Genomic DNA, 19,730 nt, shown 5'->3' with positions numbered 1-19,730 from the left:
CTATATTATATTGATTATTGAGTGATAACCTTGTGTTTTATATAATCCAAGTACTTCGTCCTCTTGGATTATTTTCAAACTCACTTTCATGAATTATGTTTATGTAGTTCATCCCAAAAGTAAACATTAACATTATCAATATTGGAAACCTGAAATCGGGAGAGAGAATTATTTCTTATATTGTTTAAAACTCGTTTACTGTTTTTGCTATTTTCGTTAATCAAAACCAAACAACCAACTCTTTGAATTTACTTTTGCATTTAGTTAATTTAGATAAATTTTATAGCTACTCGGTAACGAATTTTCCACATACTCCCGGTGTTAGATGCCCGCTTACCGCTATCTAATTAGTTGTAATCGGTTTATTTTTGAGTGAGTCTTCGACCTCACGTCAAATTTTGGCGCCGTTGCCGGGGAGTAGTGCGCAACGTGTGTTAGCTAAAGTAGTTTTTGTTTGTTATTTTCGGGTTTACGCTGGTTGTGTTGGTGTGCAGGTACATATAGGTGTATGCATACTAGAAGCTCTAACAGGTTATTACCGCTAGTTATTGATCCCGAGATTGACATAACACTTCGAAAAACCGAGTTTTACTTAGAGAGAACAAGCTTCTGGGTTCTCCAACTGCATCCAATAGCAACATGGATTCACCAGTTCCCACTTCGGGTCAAACAATTCCAACCACACCTCCACCAAATCCACCTCCATCGATCACTAGTAATATACCTACAACATCAAGTGAACTTCAACCACCACCCACAACTGAACCCATCAATGCTCAATTCACCTATGCAACATCATCCACATTGCCACCTATTACCAAACTTTTTCCTAACTTTGGTGCGTCATCATCATCTTAACAATATCAATCACCACCCTTTCAACAATCACAATCAAGCTACCAATATGTAAGGCCCTGAACCCGGTAGCCCTACTTTAGCGTCGGATTTACTCATAAACACAGTTCTTACAAATCAGAGTTAATTAAAACCTTCGCGGAATATAAAAAAAACTTTCATAAAACATTACAGCAATCCAAAACTTGCCTTAATTAAACATTCTTGTCTTTCAAAATAAACGTCAATTAACATTTAAAACATCTTGAGTCTTCAGATGCCAGTCTCCTATTCGCCCACCATGTGCCCGCTCAAGCTGGCTGTCTCAATCTACTCACCTACGTGCATACTAAAAGTCAGCTACGCTGAGTGAGTTCTAGTTAATCGGACGCCATATAATACATACACATACATACATATCCGAAGATACATATCCATACTTAATCCGTAACCCTACTACCATACATGCGTACATATCTACAATCACTAACCTCAGTCTACCGAGAGTACGTTCATAGTCCGCCGTCTATTCCTGTACTCAAGATCGTGAACACGTAAAAGGTCCGCAGTCCTTAACTATGTTCACCAGTTATGGTACGTGCAAGGTCCGCAGTCCTTCCCTGTACCATCCTATATTGACAACACGTACAAGGTCCTCAGTCCTTCCCTATGTTGCAACCTAACCCATAGCACGTGCGAAGTCCGCAGTCTTCCCCTATGCTACCAGAACACAAGTATAGCACGTATAAGGTCCACAGTCCTTTCCTATGCTGACGCCTATCTATAATACGTATAAGGTTCGCAGTCCTCATCTACGTTGGCGTCTATCTCCTATAACACGTATAAGGCCCACCGTCCCTATCTACGTTTACATCTATCATCTACATCACGTATAAGGCTCGCAGTCCTTAACTACGCTATCACCTGCCAAGTCTATGTCCAACAGAAGTTAGAGGGATTCGCCATCCTAACTTACTATGTCGAACGTATGACTCACATACCATTAGTGTACCTGTATACACATACTTCACATATACAATAATTACATTATATCATAAGAACACTCTAGGCGTTCTTTACATCATTCATTTAATAACCATACCCCTTGTCGATACGTGCAATATCCGAAGATCGTTCACGTCCCAACAAGTGTTCATTTGTAATGTTCTTACATCTTCGATATATAATATTCGTACCTTTATTTTTAACCTGACAGTACGCGCAATATCCGAAGATCGTTCGCGTACCGACAAGCAATCATTCATATCTATCACATATATCACATATGGCATACACTTATCACTTAGGATAAATGTATTAACAACATATTGAGTATGCACACAGCCCCGAAAACATAACAAGGAATGGGGCTAGAAACTCACCTGAATCCTGTTACGCTTTCCGTTAATCATTATTCCCTTCTTGAGTTGTGCACGGCTAACTGTATAATATTTACATGTATCAATTAACTACTACTACTCATGTTGTATTTCTATCTTTATATAACCCACAACGAAAGAGGGTCCGGGGGCAGCGCCCCTGGCAGCGGGGTTCTAGGGACGGCAGCCCCTAGCAGGGTCCAAGGGGCAGAGCCCCTGGCTGGGGTCGAGCTGCCAGGTTAGCTTGGAAAAATTTTATTTCCATTAACTGTCTTAACACATTTTTCATTAGGTTTTTAAGTTATTTTCCAATTTGCTAACTCCAGCGAACTTATCATTAAGCGAACTTAACAATAAGCGAACTTAACATTAAGCGAACTTACTGTAAGCGAACTTAGTGTTAAGCGAACTTAACATTAAGCGAACTTAATATTAAGCGAACTTAATGTAAGCGAACTTAGTGTTAAGCGAACTTAACATTAAGCGAACTTATCACCAGGCGAAGTTAGTTGCAGGCGAAGTTACCTTGGCGAACTTGGCTGCAAGCGAACTTAAATTGGGTTAAGGCGAAGTTTTCTTGGCGAACTTGGCGGCAGGCGAACTTAGCCGCAGGCGAAGTTGCCCAGCAGCGGCTACTGTTCGTCCTTAACCCCATAATCATCTTCATTTTAACGTGTAACCCCTTGAAATGATATTAACCAACCCCGTGAACATTTCCATAATCGATATCGGGGAAAACTCGGCCCGGAAAAGTATAAGGTTTGGACCTTTAAGCTAAAAACGTTCAACACAAGATCTAAGGTTTTCTTTAAACGAACCGTACATGTTTATAGGTTCGTTAGGTTTGTTTTAACTTCAAGTTTGCTACTTTAATACTCGTTTATGCCCGATCTTTGCTAGGTTCGAGTTTCACGGATAACCGTTCATAAAAATGTAAACTTTAAGGATAAAGGACATACCTTTACGTGTTTTTAAGGTTACGGTTAGCTTGGCGATGAACTAAAATCTTGTATATTGCTTTCACGCTCAAGATCTATTAAGTTATAGGCTCGGTTTGGTCTCGGATTGCTCCTTAGCTCGCGACCGTATATGGTGTAGGAAGTATGTGTGTGTTTTTGAGTGTGTAGATATTAGGATGGATAAGATGGATGGAATGGAAAGGATTAGGGTTTAAGGGGGTATTTATACTCCCTTAAGCCCATGGGCTCAAAGCCCATCTTTCTTTTTTTTGGTCCATAATTAATTCCCCTTAATTAGCCTACTTATCCTTTATATTTATTATTCTTATTATCCACTAACTCAATTATTTCACCCGACGGAAATAATATATATAATATTATTTTAGAAATTTCGGGATGTTACACAATACCAACCCCAACCTTTTATGCAACATTCAAGAACACAATGTGACGGATACGGATGTGGGTTTGAAAGTGAATTTGAGGGGTATGAAGTGGAATGTTACTACATGGGAGGTGATGGAAGCAAAAGGGTAAATCAGGGAAATTTTGGTTATGGTCAATGGCATCAACCGGAACCGTTCACCGCTGGTTGTCCAACAACAAGCTCAACCACCAGTTCAACAACAAGCTCAACAACAACCACCGGTTGTTGTTAATCAAGTTCAACCGCCACCGATTATTCAACAACCGCAAGGGCAACCTCAAGATCAACTATTCCAACCGCAAATGCCCCAACCACAGTTTCAACAACAATTTGCGCAGCCAAGGCCCGCTTATAGGCAAATGGGTCAACCAAGAGTACCAATGGGGTACCAAGAAGGCATGCAAGAGAGATGGTAAGGGGGATTGAAGCCCATTTCTGACCCATAATTACTAATAATCCGTCTCCGGTGGTGATCCCTCACAATCAACAAGGGATTACATTTGAAGTAAGAACCAATTCCCTTCTAAGTCTTCCGAAGTATAAGGGTCTAGCAACAGAGGAACCGTACTTCCACTTGGAGGCATATGACTCCATTTTCAACACAATTGGGGGTCAAGGTTTTACATCAGATGAAGTTAAGTTGGTTTTATTTCAATTTTCGTAGGAAGACAAGGCAAAGAGATGGTTTTATACTTTGCCTTCAGCATCCATTTATACTTGGGCCGAAATGCAACAAAGATTTTTGGAAGAATTATATACGGCCCAAAAGACCAACGATGCGAGAAGAAGTTTGAGAACCTTCCAACAACAATCGGGGGAAATGTTTCATGAAGCATTCGAGAGGTTTACCATGATGATTAAGAATTGTCCCCATCATGGAATTGCTCTTAGGGAGCTATTAAATGCTTTTCATGAAGGGTTGAGTATGGAGGATGAATGGGATTTGAGGTCGATCACGAATGGTACACTTGGTACCAACTATGAACAAGATGATTGGGCATATTTGGAACAAATGGCGGTTACTTCAAAGAGAAAGGACCAAACCGGATGAAGAGCAAGACTGGTGATTGGTAGACCTCAAGTGCAAACCGTGGAATAAGGAAATGTACAAACAACTAATCAGGTAATTGATGTTTGTACAAATTGTAACGAGTTGGGTCATGCTTCGGAGGTGTGTACGGTAGGTCAAGCACCGATGGAAGAGGTGAATGCCCTTCAAGGGGGAGATGGTAGGAATTACAACATGAACTCCAACACCTATCACCACGGGTTAAGAAATCACCCAAATTTTCGATATGGAAACCCGACCACTCAATCTAACCCGAATTTTCAAGGAAATCAAGGCAATTATGTTCCTCGCCAACAATATAATAACCAAGGTAATTTTCATGGCGGGAATAATCAAGGGTTTCAAGGCCAAGGGGGTGGCGGTCAAAGCGGGTCAATGGGTGGGTCAAAGTTCATCGAGTGGAAATGAAGTGATGGAGATGCTCAAAGTGATGCAACAAGACATGCAACGAAGAAATCAACTCGATGAAATTCGCATGCAAAAGGATGAATTTAGAGATAAAGCCATCCAATCGTTAACCACACAAATGGGTCAACTCGCAACTGAACTGTCGGACTTGAAGAAGAATAAGGGTCAATTTCCAAGCGACCCAAAGGTAAATCCTTCTCAAAACTCTTCTCGTAATGTTCCTATTAACCACGTTAGTGTTTTAAGAAGTGGTAAAGAATACAAAAAGGATTTATCACCGGGTGTGGTTGATGGGGAAGTTGAGGATATTACAGGTAATGAAAGTGATGATGAAATTGTAACAAATAAACCCACTAAACATGTCACTTTTGAAAAACCGTTACAAAATCCGGGTAAAACTTCAAATTTAATCGATAAAGATAAGGAAGTGGAACCAAATGCGGTTCCATTTCCCTCGGCTTTACTCGACCCGGGTAAGAAAAACATCATTTCAAGAAGGGGTCCTCAAAAAGAAGAGATGTGGGAAGTTTTTAAGCAAGTAAAGGTAAATTTACCTTTACTTGAGGCAATTAAACAAGTGCCCGCGTATGCTAAGTTTCTAAAAGAATTATGCACTCAAAAGAGGCAACAAAAAGTGCCTCTACAAGTGGATTTAACTGAGCGTGTAAGTGCGGTTTTAAAAGGAGATCTTCCTCCTAAGCTTCAAGATCCGGGAACGCCCTTAATTAACATTCAAGTAGGCGATTTTCAAATGTCTAAGACGTTACTAGATCTTGGGGCCGAGGTAAGTATTCTCCCGGGGGGTTTATATGACCAATATGATTTTGGTCCTTTAAAACGAGTTGAGACAACGGTTGTGCTAGCCGATTTGTCTCATAAACTTCCCGGAGGAATTGTGCGGGATGTGAAAGTAAAAGTTGAAGAATTTTACTATCCTGTTGACTTTTTGGTCTTAGACTACTCGTCGGTTGATTCGACCCAACAACAAAATGTTATATTGGGTCGACCGGTTTTAAACACCGCTCATGCTATTATTGACTTTCGATCGGGCACGGTTGATATGGCTTTTGGGAATCGGAAAATGAGATTAAATGTGTTCACTAACCGATCTAATTCTTTATGTGGTGATGAGTGTTTCATGGCAGTTATTGTTGACATGTGTGAACCGCATGATTATGAGGAAGATGCTTTGGAAGCATGTGTTTGTGATTTTTCTAAACAGGTATATCTTTGTGCATTGAGGATGGAAGAGAAAAATCAAGATGTGTTGGCAGTAAAAGAGGGACGACCACCATGGACTCATCAAATTGAAAATCTACCGGCCGTGATCGATTCGGGTACAAAACTGTCCTTGGAATGTTCACCGAAATTAGAATTGAAGGATTTGCCTAGCCACTTGAAGCATGCATTTTTGGGGGATAGTGACACATTACCGGTCATTATTGCATCTAATTTTGAGGAGTCTCAAGAGAAAGAGAGTTTGAAGGTGTTGAAGACGAACAAGGCGGCTATAGGTTGGACAATTTCCGAATTGAAAGGCATTAGTCCATCTATAGTTATGCACAAAATCATCACCAACGAGGATGAAAAACCAACCCGAGAGACTCAAAGAAGGTTAAATCCAAATTTGAGAGAAGTTGTGAAGAAAGAGGTAATAAAGTGGTTAGATGCGGGAATCATTTATCCCATTTCGGATAGCTCATGGGTAAGTCCTACACAGGTGGTACCGAAAAAAGCAGGTATACAGGTAATTAAAGATGAAAGCGGTGAACAAATTGCCACCCGACCGGCCACCGGGTGGTGAGTTTGCATTGATTATCGCAAATTAAATGGCGCTACATCTAAAGACCATTTTCCATTACCTTTTATTGACCAAATTATTGGAAAATTATCGGGTCAAAAGTATTACTGTTTTTTGGATGGGTACTCAGGTTATAACCAAATTGCTATTCACCCGGATGACCAACACAAGAACACCTTCACCTGTCCGTATGACACTTTCGCTTTTTGGCGAAGCCATTCGGATTGTGTAATGCCCCAGCCACATTCCAACGTTGTATGATGAGTATTTTTTCGGATATGGTCGGGGAGTCATTTGAGGTATTTATGTGTAAGACCCCGAAATCCGGGAGTCCTACAGTTGGTAATCATTCCAAACATATCCAAAAATAAATGTTAAACTGGTTTCTTAAATCCAAAATTTCATTACAGAGTATTCTTGCAGCGGAAATTTACAAATCATCAAATTATTATCCTTGAGACATGAAAATGTAAATTAAATTATTAAAAGACAAATCAGTTTTACATAACTTGAATATCCAATTCAGAGTATACTTGTAGCGGAAAAGTCAACGAAACATTCAAACATTATTTCTTTTTAAGACAAGAAAAGGTCATTCATGGTTGTCTTAATTATTAAAAATAAACATGGGCTTCTACTAGAAATGCCTCGAGATCACGGGTAGTCTTGAGCACTTCCAAGCAGTAATCCCATCCACGTGCAACCTGAAAATCATTCTAACATACACGCAAAGTTAGCTTGAGCTGAGTGAGTTCATGTTTTAATCATCAAAATATTTTAAACACCAACCAAGGTGTTTAACTTACGACTTTCATAATGATATATAAATAACATCATAATAATACATAAATAACATCCATAAGTCAATAAATAAACTTTCGTCAGTCAAGCACGTAACACGGGTCACATTCCATCAAGTCCAAAACACAAAGTTAAGGACCCGAATAACCTTCACCCCAAGGACAGATAAACTGTTAGGGGATTTTACATTCATTCGCCACAAGAACAGTACTTCCTGTCCTGGAACACATTCTCCTTAACCCCCAACAGGAAAATCAAGGAATTTTTACATTCACATTCGACCCGGTCACGGCTTAACAAAAACATTCATGTGGTGGCCACACACACACATACACATACAACAACATCAAACATATAAACTTACAAGCATAGATAGTAAAAATAACATAATTATGCAATATCATTCAAATGCTTCATAAGGGTAAAATCGTCATAAAACGTGTATGCTAGCCCAAAACGTAAAAGAGTTAAAAAAAGGGCATCATGAAACTCACCTGAAACGAACCACGCAAATATCACAACCAGATCCTCTAGCTAACCACTCACAGATCAAACTCCTGAAACGAATTACACAACATTCACTAACTAGATCGCGGCGAATCGTTTATTCTACGAGATAACCTAATGGGCTTGAATTGGCCCATGTCCTCACCCAACATTCATATTCCATTTACATCGGCCCCCGGAGTCATTGAATTACCCAAAACTCCCTATACAATAAAACACCACCAACGGTTCCCAAACTATGCCCGTTTTACGTTAAACGAGTCGAATTCGTACGTTAACGAACCGATTAACCAACCACCAACCAAACCAGCTGCATTTGGATATAATTTGACATCTTTACAGCCTACCTATTAATATTTAACTACCCGAGTTGATAGGGTTTGAAATCTCATCATTTTCCATATTAATTAATAATTAACCGATTTTACGCGCTCTTCCAAAACGATTAAGGTATCATCAACCAAACCAGCCCCTAAGACCAAAAAAATAATTTTTCTACTGTTCAAATACTAACATGAGACTCCTCAAACTTATCGGATCGACCATCCTTTCACACAACACCCAAAACACAACAATTACCGATTTCAACACTCAATAACCCTAGAAATCGGTTTTTAACAATTGAACTATCAAACTAAATCCAATGATCACTAAATTTTAGTATGATATACTATACATATGTCACACCCCTCCAAGGCGGAAGCACGAGTGTGCGACCTTCATGGATAATCACAGCTATTGATTAACGTGGTGATCCTACATGCGATGCTATGTGTGTATATGCCCAGAAATATCTTCCTGAATTTAATAACCTGAAAAACATACTTAAAAGTCAACATAATGTTGGTGAGTTCACAGGTTTTAAATGTATGATTAAACCCGTTGTTTTGAGAATATTGAGTTTCAAATATTTAAAATGTATAAAACAAGTAATGATTTTTAAAATATATGCTTTCATGATTAAAACATTTATCAAAAGCTTATGTTTTCATAACAAAAACGTGCTTTAAAACTTGTTCATGCTTACGCGTATTAAAAGTTATTTATGTCTTTGTTATTAAAATGTACCTTAAAACGTATTTATGAAGTTGAAAACTTTGTTTGACATGAGTGCGTTTTCCCGATGAAAACGTTGTCCAAAAAGTTTACGTTTATGAACGTACAAGCCCTTTTAGATATATAAATGAGTGTATGCAATGCAATATGATATATACGATAACCTAAACAAGATTGATAATCCTCCGTAGACTAGCTAAGAATACGAATTAATATATGACAATGAGCCCATAATCAAACCAAAATCCATATGTATGACCGGTAACCGTGCCATCACGGTGTGAATTATAGAATATATGTTCCCATTAACACGTCGGTTAGAGCGACTAACCATGAGCGGGGGATCAATCCCGGTAGTACTACCCACATATTCCTCGGCTAAACCCATAGTTAATGATTATAGAATGTATTGATCCGAAGATCTTAAGGGCCTCGTGTAACTCATGCTCATATAAAGATTCTATGCCCTGCTTACTAACTATCGTATACAATAATTTTATGTAAATTTGTCAAATAGGTTTATGTAACGTTATGAAATAAGTGCATTTAAAGTTATCAAATATGTTTATGCAAAGTTAATAAATAAGTTTATGAAACATAATCATATAAGTTTTTGAAAAGTTACTAAATAAGTTTATGAAACGTAATCATATAAGTTTATGAAAAGTTACTAAATAAGTTTATGAAAACTTACTAAGTTTATGCAAAGTTACCAAATAAGTTTAGTATGTTTCTCCCCCTATTTGTAAAACAGTAAAGGAGAAAAGGGGCCGTGAAACTCACCTTGGTGTTGGTGAGTGACGCGTAAAAACTCTTGTTTGTATTCGTCCCACGTGGGCTTGTAAGTGGAAAAGGTCTAGGAATAAGCTACAAGAAAGATCTTGAGCACTCTAATCCAACTTCTAGCACTTGAACGAACCTCCTAACACTTTGCTACCCATCTTGAGCTTAGTTACACCTTCTTGAAGTTCTCATTGACACTTTCACTTGGATCCTTGGAGATATTTGAGCCTAATGTGGCTTAGATGAAACAAAAATGGCAAGGGTTCAGGTTTAAGGCGCATTTAAGGTATCAAACGGGATCCAATACCACTTAAATGTTGGTATGTGTTACTTCCATGAAACCCTAGATAATAGGAAAAAGAATCAGAAAATTTGGAGTTCGTTTGATACCCCAAATTGAGGTATTTAAACAGCAGCTTGGATATCTGCGCAGTTTGGGAACGCAGCCAATTTAGAGGTCGAATTGTTGGCCAAATGAAGTGAAACCAGTTGGAGATTTTAAGGGTGAAGTAGGAGCTTTATTTCCAAGTTGAAAATCGTTATTTGAAGGTGTAGAGGTTGAGATATGATCGTACAAAGTGGTCCGATTAGTTTGGACAGAAGCTGAATATGATTTGTTTGCTTGCACCAAATTAAACTGAGCAAGTGTGGGCTGAATGATTTCGGGGTTGTTGGGATATTGAAGAAACACTAATCGACCCCGGGCAGATTACGGATAATCTGGGGGTTAAATAGATGTTTCCCACGAGGGGTTAGATCCGGCAAAGATGGTTCTTCTGATAACCTGCAAAACAGACACCGTGAGCTCGTCACTGAGAGGGGGGGTACCTCCTTGTGACCACCCTCCGGCGTGAAAATCAGACTAGATTGCTCTTGAATATAAGTGTATATTAAGAGATTGCTAGAGCAGATATCAGGTATAAGATATAAGATACAAGATAAGATGAGATGATCATACCATTTGGGGTATTTATAGCCGAAGGTAGGTTTCCAAGAGGGTATAGCCGGCTGAATAGTATTCCTGTTCTACCAACTGTGGCCTACGCACGTGCCATGCTGGTAGTTGGTGGGTAGGCAGCGGCTGACAGTGGCCAGGCCTGCTGTGTACTATTCCTTTTCCACCAACTGCAGGCTATGCACGTGGTATGACAGGAGTTGGTGAGTAGGCAGCGGCTAATAGTGACATACAGTACAAGAGCATGCTGCTCGCCATACTGTTGTCAATGAGCTGTCGTATCTCTGGTCAGATCTTTTGCCCATACCTCGTCAGGTACAGTACAAAAGATCCTCCAGTATCGTACGGACTGGCTCATTTGGGCGGGAGTATTCCCCCTCCCGCCTTTGTGCGGGATTGTTCCCGGCTTTGCTCATTCCTTCAAGTGACTACTGAATTATTTTGAGAGCTAAGTGCCTTGTGCGTGTAGCCTTGCTGCGCGGGTGGCCTTCCCTGATGGCTTGTATCCGCAGCTGCGGGAACAGGCGGAGTACTTCGCCATTGGGAGGCATTTCCTGCGGGAACAGCTTGCGTACTGCGCGTAAGGACGTCACGTCTCTGAGCATGGTGGGTCCTGCGGATGCAGTCGGTTTCTCCACAGACGTCTCTCTTCAAGGTGAGTCCTGCGGGTCCAACTGGGCTCTGCTGGGACCTACCTCTTCAAGTCCCCCCAGTCCAATGTTCTTCTCATGAATGTTTAATAAGTGAGGTGAACTTTTGGACTTAAGCAAAGGGTTTTTGAAAAGGGTTTAGTTTTAAGGTTTTCCATGGGGATTCTTCCCGCGGAAGTCCTAATGTCACTTGCAGAAATTCCCGACTTTCCTGCTTGATCTTTGGGTATGATGCGGGTAGGTCTGTAACCTCCTCGCAAGTCAGGAGCGTTGAGTACCACTTGTGTGGATTCTCCATGAGGTTTTGGTAGTTTTGAACATAGTGATCAATTATGTTAAAACCACCAATTCCATCTTGGAGCTTCAAACAATATAGTTCTCGACGTTCCCGCTATGCGGGGATGTTATTCCCGTTTCCGTAAGCATGGCCCAGAAGATCCTTCTTGGTTTCAATTCCCTGCGGAGCGCTAGGTATGTGAAGGGTTTTGCCTTGACACTGTACCCGCACTCGTCTTACGGTTACTTTACTTCCAAGGTATTCCTGGCGTCAATTCCTTGCGGGTGCTAAGTATGTGAAGGGTTTTGCCTTAACACTGTACTCGCACCTGTCTTATAGTTACTTGGTTGCCAAGGTAAGGGGTATTTTCCCGCTTACTTTTGAATCTTTTTGAAATTTTGAAATTCGAAGAGTTGGTGAAAGGATAAGAACAGTCCAAACTGTTGAAACGTCGTCCGACGGTTTCTTCTGACAGTGTCAGGACGTGCAGGAAGTTATGGCGACGTGACAGTATATGGTCATTCCAGGCGCTTTTTCAGGCGCGTGGGCGCGATTTTTCGGGCGCGTGGCCGCGAAATTAATTGCACGCGTCCTTTCAACAGCTGTTGCCAGCTTGCTCATTGCCACGTGTCATAGTTTCATTGCACCTGCGATTTCTCTCTCTTCCGCATTAAATTTATCGCATTAATTGCGATGAGTATATAAAGGGGGAGAGGGTCCTTTGCAATCCACACTTTCACTTCTCTTCATCTTCTAAACGATTTCCGGCGAATACTCACTATTCCGTCGAGCATTCTTCTGAAATCGTTTTTCTGTACATCCAAACATGTCTTCTTTTGCCGAGGAGTCTGACGTGTTCGTCGAGAATCCGTCGTCCACTTCCGATAAGGACGACAAGAGCACTGCTGGCGAGTGCCAGTGCGCTCTTCCTGCCGAGCTTTTTCAGTACATCGTCCGGAAGTTCATGCTCGAGCCGTTCGAGCCTGAGTTTCCGTAGCCACACCAGACGGTGTACGATACCCCCAAGGGCAAGATAGGGGTGTACGCTGCATTCTTCGTTTATGGGAATCTCAGGTTCCCATTGAGGAAGTTTGTATACCGTGTCTTGGAGAGGCACGGGGTGCATTTGACGGAGGTACACCCGATGGCGATCGCCAAGATCCGCCACTTTGAGTGGGTGTGCCTCATTCTTGGCGTGGAGCCCCACGTAGATCGGTTGATGACCTTCTACTCCTGGAGGTGCATCCAGGGGTGGTACACCTTGGTCAATCGGATCAAGGGGTTGAAGATCTGCGCTACCGAGCGCAGTCTTCGGTCGTGGAAGCGTGAGTTTTTTTATATCTCCGCTCGCGTCGTCCCCCTTGCGATTACCTTTAAGAATGGGAGAGCACTCCCCGCCCTTCACGCCCTCAACTATCAGGAGGCGGAGTGGTTCGCCAAGATCTCCCGGGTCCAGACTCCGGTATACCGCTTTGCGGAGTCTGGGATGGTGATGCTTGGGATGAGCCGGGTGTGGAAGGAGGCGTCACAGGTTCCCATCGTCCTCGAATACGGTTTGAACTCTGTCCCTTACGGTATGCTCTGTCTTCTTTGTTTATATAGGTTTGTCTTCTAACTGTTTGTTTCTTTTGTTTCAAAGGGGAACGACTTGCAGTCTCTCCTGCAGCCGCGGGAGAGTGATGGTCCCGCTCGGATGGGTACTCGTGCTCTCGATGAGAACGAGTTGCCCATCTTGAAGCAAACGAGGGATCGGTTTGTGGAGGTCTACCCGCCAGGCCACCCTATTCTGAGCGCCACGCGGCCAGGTAAGGCGTTATTCAACCCTCGACCTCTCAATGCTGAAACCTCTGCTGGAATTCCTCTAATCTTGTCATCTTCTGATAAGGAATCCGCAGATGGTCCTCCGTTGGTGCGGAAGAAGAAGGCTGCCGGCGGGAAGGGGAAGGCGAAGGTTGCCTCCACTACCGATCCAGTGCATCGGTCTGATTCAGAGACCGAGAGCGAGGAGGTGGCGGGGAACCCTGGTGGTGATAAGACCACTGCTCCGGAGGCTGAGACGACCGTCACCTCCGAGTAGCCTAGGACAACGACGGTGAGCGGCGTGAAGAGGCCGGCTCTATCGGGTTCATCCCCGCCTATTCGCACTTTTAGGCTCAAGAAAACCCGTAAGTACAAACTTCCTTTACTTTTTAACTTCATATCTTTCCGCCATTATACTTATATCTTCTTTGTGCTGGCGTGGATGCTACCGCATTCCAGGGTGGAGCGGGGAGGAGCACCTCCGGACCCATGACGGTAGGCTTGGTCAACCTATCTGAGGCGATGACCCAGGCGGCTGCACCTGCTTCAGTTGTTGGTTCAGTTGCTCACCCAGTTGAGCCAACTGTTCCAACTGTGATGACATCTCCGCCGGCTGTCAGTGCCATATTTACTGAATCTTTCACTGAGCCGGCGGTGACTATTTCTGCGGGTACTTCCGCAGCGGCGACCACGGTTGTGAGTTCACCTCCGGTGAGTTCACCTCCGTTGGTTTCTACCGCGGCGGCCTCTATGCCTCCTCCAACGTCGGCAGCTACGGCCGATCCTTCAGGTATGCTTGGGGCTTCTCGCCAACCTCTGCCTCCTTCCCATCTGCCTGACCTCTTGGATGGATTTCCCTTGGGTTCAGGTGATGGGTTTGGCGGCTATCGGCCTGTTGTCGACCCTACAGGTGCGTAGGGTTCTTTTGGCCTTTTTTTTTTTTAATCTCATCTTTTCCTAACTGCTTTTTGTTTTTTGCAGTGTCGGATTCCAATGAAGTGTATGTTCCACGATGGAACATCCGCCGAGGAACAACCCTTCGCACGCCTGTGGAGTGCGTGGAGTGGGCTCGTCACGCAGCTCCCAGTGGTGCGTTAGGGGAAGCAATGGCTAGCTACCAGGAGGGTAGGCTAACCAACGAGCTTCGGATTCTCCTGGCCCGGATGCAGCCGCGCGTCGAGCTGCTCTGTCGTGAAAACGACAAGTTAAAAGCAGCTCGTATTCAAGAAGTAGCTCAGGCGCGGGCTGTCCGGGAGGAGAACAAGAGACTTACCGCAGTGGCTGCGGAAAAGGAGAAGGCCTTCAAGGCCCTCGAGGTTGAAGTTCAGGCCCGGCTCGAGGCCCGTTCCAAGGCTGCCCAAGCTGTTAACGAACAGCTTCGGCTGGCTAAGGAAACTGCACGGAACGCAACCGAGAGGGCCACCAAGGCTGAAGCTGTTGCTGAGCCTCTACGCCTCGAGAATGAGGAACTTAAAGCCAAACTAGAGGCGCTCCAACAGGCTCATGATGCCTTGGCGATGGAAGACGCCAAGAAGCTCCAAGAGATCTTGGACCAGAGGGGGGTGCTTGACCATACTGAGCGGAAGCTAAAGGGCGTTGAAGAGGCTGCGGCTAAAGAAGTGTTGCTTGCCAACCTCAACAAAAGTGAAGCCGAACGCGCCCGTAACCAAGCTCAAGCCGCCCTCCAGGAGGCTCTGGTTGCCAAGGAATGGCTTCTTTGAGAAGCGTTGTCTCAGGTATGTTTAATTTCATTATATCTTTACGCTTTTCTTTGTAAATAGAAAAGGTTATGATACTTGTATTTTTTCTTTTTGTAGGTTGTGCATCGGGTCTTCACGGATACGTCATACGACGATGCCATGAGCGCAGCCCTCAACGCATCTCACGAGGATGGGGAAAAGGCCGGCTTCCTGCTTGGTCTAGGGTTCGTTGAGAAAGGCATCCCGCCTTCCAACTTCCCTTTATATGATGTTGACACTGAAGCTATATATGACCAAGCAGTGAATCAGTATGCCGCCTTCCCCCATCCGGTGGTGGAGAAGGTGAACGAAGTTGCTGCTGCTGATGATGGGCTAGCCATTCTAAAGACCTTCCTTGAACCGCCACAGCCAACTGATGGTGCGGGTACAAGTGGGTTTGGAGGGAGTGGTCCTGAAGCTTGAACCTTAAGATCCCTTCCCACTGTTAGGATAGGTTTAGCTTGTATAGATTTATATTCTTGTAGGCGGGTAGTTACCCGGCCATTCTTGTAATGAATTATTATGAAATATAAATCTTTGTGCTGGTAAGACCGCTACTTTCACTGGATGACTTGCTTTATAAACGTTATATGACTTGCTCATGCATACTTTAGTTTAAATTAGCAATTTTCCAAGTGTTTAGAATAAGTTAACCTTTGAACGTGGTAGATAATAGGTTGAAGTTTTGCTTTCTCCTTCGTGATTGTGCGGGTAGGACCGTCACTTGCACTTAGTAGGATGGCTAAACTTTACCTATATCTGACCTGCGTGGAGGTTTTCCTCATCTTTTGGTTAGAAATTTTCTAAGTGTTTAGAATAAGTTAACCTTTGAACGTGGTAGATAATAGGTTGAAGTTTTGCTTCCCCCTTCGTGATTGTGCGGGTGAAACCGTCACTTGCACTTGGTAGGATGGCTAAACTTCACCTATATCTGACCTGCGTGGAGGTTTTCCTCATCCTTCTGTTAGAAATTTTCTAAGTATTTTGAATAGGGTAACCGTTCGACGCGTGGTTGTCAATAGGTTAGTTCGGTTTCTTCTATCATGATTTGTGCGGTTAAGACCAGCACTTTCATTTAGTGGGATCACCAAACTTTAACTATGACTGACGTGCGTGAAGGTTTGCCGTTTTTTGTGTTTATGCGGGTTTTGCCGCCTTCCACAAGCAACGATTTCTTTACACTTATTTATGCGGTGAAAACCGGCATCAGTGTTTTGAATAAATTAACCGTTCGACGCGCGGTTGTCAATAGGTTAGTTTGGTTTCCTCCATCATGATTTGTGCGGTTAGGACCGGCACTTTCATTTAGTGGGATGACCCAACTTTACCTATGACTGACCTGCGTGAAGGTTTGCCGTTTTTTGTGTTTATGCGGGTTTTGCCGCCTTCCACAAGCAACGACTTCCCCACTTATGTATGCGGTGAAGACCGACATATCAGTGTGGAAAGTTCATACGTATAAATGTAAGATCATCAGCATCGATGTTCTAAGGAGAATCATTTCCATTAGAAGTGGCTCTGGGCCTTTTCTTTACAAATTTGGAATTGATCTACATGCAAACTGTGTAATTGAGCTCCCTTCCATGTTGTTGGGATGGGAGTGCCATCGAGCCGATATGCACCTGGTTCGGGATCTCGTTGTTTACGCAGTATGTAGTCTCCAACCTTGAAGCTGCAATTTTATTCGTGTTTTCCCCAACTGGGGTTCTACACGCATCAGCCTGCTCAGCGTTCGTTACGCCACGAGGTGCGCGAGCGTCCCATCTCTGACAAATGCTTCGACGATGTTTTTTACGTCTGTGCATTCTTCAGTGTTGTGGCCTTTTGTCCTGTGAAAGTCACAGTATTTGCTCCGATCAGCATTGTGACGATGTCGGATTATTGGAGCCTTTGGCCATGGGAGCTCCTCAGTGGCGAATATCTCGGTGACGCTTTTGGTGAGTGGCGTCCATCTGGAGTTCTGGTTCGACTGTACGTTATCCCTTCCGCCTAACCGATGTTGCAAGCCGGATGAGGTGTCAAAGTTTACCCTTGACTGCCAAATGCCTAGCTTTCGCTTTTTGTTTAGTTGGGCGGTAAGGACGTTGTCTTCTCTTGTTTTCTGGGTGTAGAGGTTTGTGCTCTGGGGGAGATCTCTACCCAGTTGCTTCTCCGTTTCCGCAAAGCGTTTAGCTGCTGTCATGATGGCATCCCATGTGGATGGCATGCCATCTTTACCCGTTAAGGTGCGGATGAGCTCTGGGTCGTTCGCGCCCTGGATAAAAGCAGCGCGAACAAGATCTTCGCTAATATTACCCAGACTTAGCTTCTTTGAGTTGAAGCGAGTGATGAAGTCTGGCAAAGATTCATCTTCCTCTCGAATGCATTTGAGGATTGTCCATTGCTCTTCGGTATACTTTCTTTGTTGGCTGAAGTGTTGGCTAAACTTCTGTTGGAAGTCTGCCCAATCGTAGATGTGGTTGACCGGTAGACGATCGAACCACGCTCTAGCTGGCCCAACAAGCGTCATTTGGAACATGTAACACTACGTAGGTTCCGTCCAATTACTGACGGTTGCCCTTGCTTTGAATCTGTTTAAATGATCGTCTGGATCAGATATACCATCGTAAGTGCCGATGTTGGACATCTGTTTGGCACTTTTCGGGGCGATTGCTTCCGCAATGTCCCTTGCAAATTTGGACGTTCCCGCATTTGCCGCTGTTGGTCTAAATGCTTTGGAGAAGTCACGTAGGTTTCCACCCGCGTTTTTTGGTTTGAAGGTTTCTCCAAAATGCCTTCTCGGTTGGGAGTCCGTTTCCTTGCGCTTCCCTTTCGCCGTATGACGAGGGTTTGCGTCACTATCGGATTCCTCCGAATCATCGTCAAAGTACTCTACGAATTCATCAGCCTGTTGGAGTAAACGTAAGCGTTCATCCAACTCAGCTTGGAATTCTTTTTGACGTGCTTCTGCCCACGCTTTAACTTCATCGAGTGTTTGGCGGGGGAGCCTCGTTCGTTGTCTCTCTAACTGGGTATCGGTGAATCCCAGTGAGCGATTATTTACTGCACTTGCCCCAGCTTGGGTAACTGGGGTAGTGTTCGTAAAATTTACTGCACTTGCCCCGGCTTGGGTAACCGGGGTAGTGTTCGTAAAAACTGTGTAGTCGCCGGTATTCCCCCCAGTAGCTGGGGTTGTGGTTACCAGAGTTTCTTTAACCATCTTTCCAGAAGTTTGAAAAAACTGAAAAAAGAAATTAAGTTCTAGCTTTTATGCACGGATGGCGCCAATGAAGAAACACTAATCGACCCCGGGAAGATTACGGATAATCTGGGGGTTAAATAGATGTTTCCCACGAGGGGTTAGATCCGGCAAAGATGGTTCTTCTGATAACCTGCAAAACAGACACCGTGAGCTCGTCACTGAGAAGGGGGGGGGGGTACCTCCTTGTGACCACCCTCCGGCGTGAGAATCAGACTATATTGCTCTTGAATATAAGTGTATATTAAGAGATTGCTAGAGCAGATATCAGGTATAAGATATAAGATACAAGATAAGATGAGATGATCATACCATTTGGGGTATTTATAGCCGAAGGTAGGTTTCCAAGAGGGTATAGCCGGCTGAATAGTATTCCTGTTCTACCAACTGTGGCCTACGCACGTGCCATGCTGGTAGTTGGTGGGTAGGCAGCGGCTGACAGTGACCAGGCCTGCTGTGTACTATTCCTTTTCCACCAACTGCAGGCTATGCACGTGGTATGACAGGAGTTGGTGAGTAGGCAGCGGCTAATAGTGACATACAGTACAAGAGCATGCTGCTTGCCATACTGTTGTCAATGAGCTGTCGTATCTCTGGTCAGATCTTTTGCCCATACCTCGTCAGGTACAGTACAAAAGATCCTCCAGTATCGTACGGACTGGCTCATTTGGGCGGGAGTATTCCCGCCTTTGTGCGGGATTGTTCCCGGCTTTGCTCATTCCTTCAGGTGACTACTGAATTATTTTGAGAGCTAAGTGCCTTGTGCGTGTAGCCTTGCTGCGCGGGTGGCCTTCCCTGATGGCTTGTATCCGCAGCTGCGGGAACAGGCGGAGTACTTCGCCATTGGGAGGCATTTCCTGCGGGAACAGCTTGCGTACTGCGCGTAAGGACGTCACGTCTCTGAGCATGGTGGGTCCTGCGGATCCAGTTGGTTTCTGCGCAGACGTCTCTCTTCAAGGTGAGTCATGCGGGTTCAACTGGGCTCTGCTGGGACCTACCTCTTCAGATATTTATGCATGTTAACGGATGAATAAGAGCTGAATATAT

This window comes from Bidens hawaiensis, unplaced genomic scaffold (assembly GCF_021521415.1).
Source record: "Bidens hawaiensis isolate Kalapana, Puna unplaced genomic scaffold, B.hawaiensis_p1.1 tig00059849_1, whole genome shotgun sequence".
Classification (NCBI taxonomy): Eukaryota; Viridiplantae; Streptophyta; class Magnoliopsida; order Asterales; family Asteraceae; genus Bidens; species Bidens hawaiensis.
The sequence above is the reverse complement of the archived record's forward strand: the minus strand, read 5'-3'. Positions refer to the sequence as shown.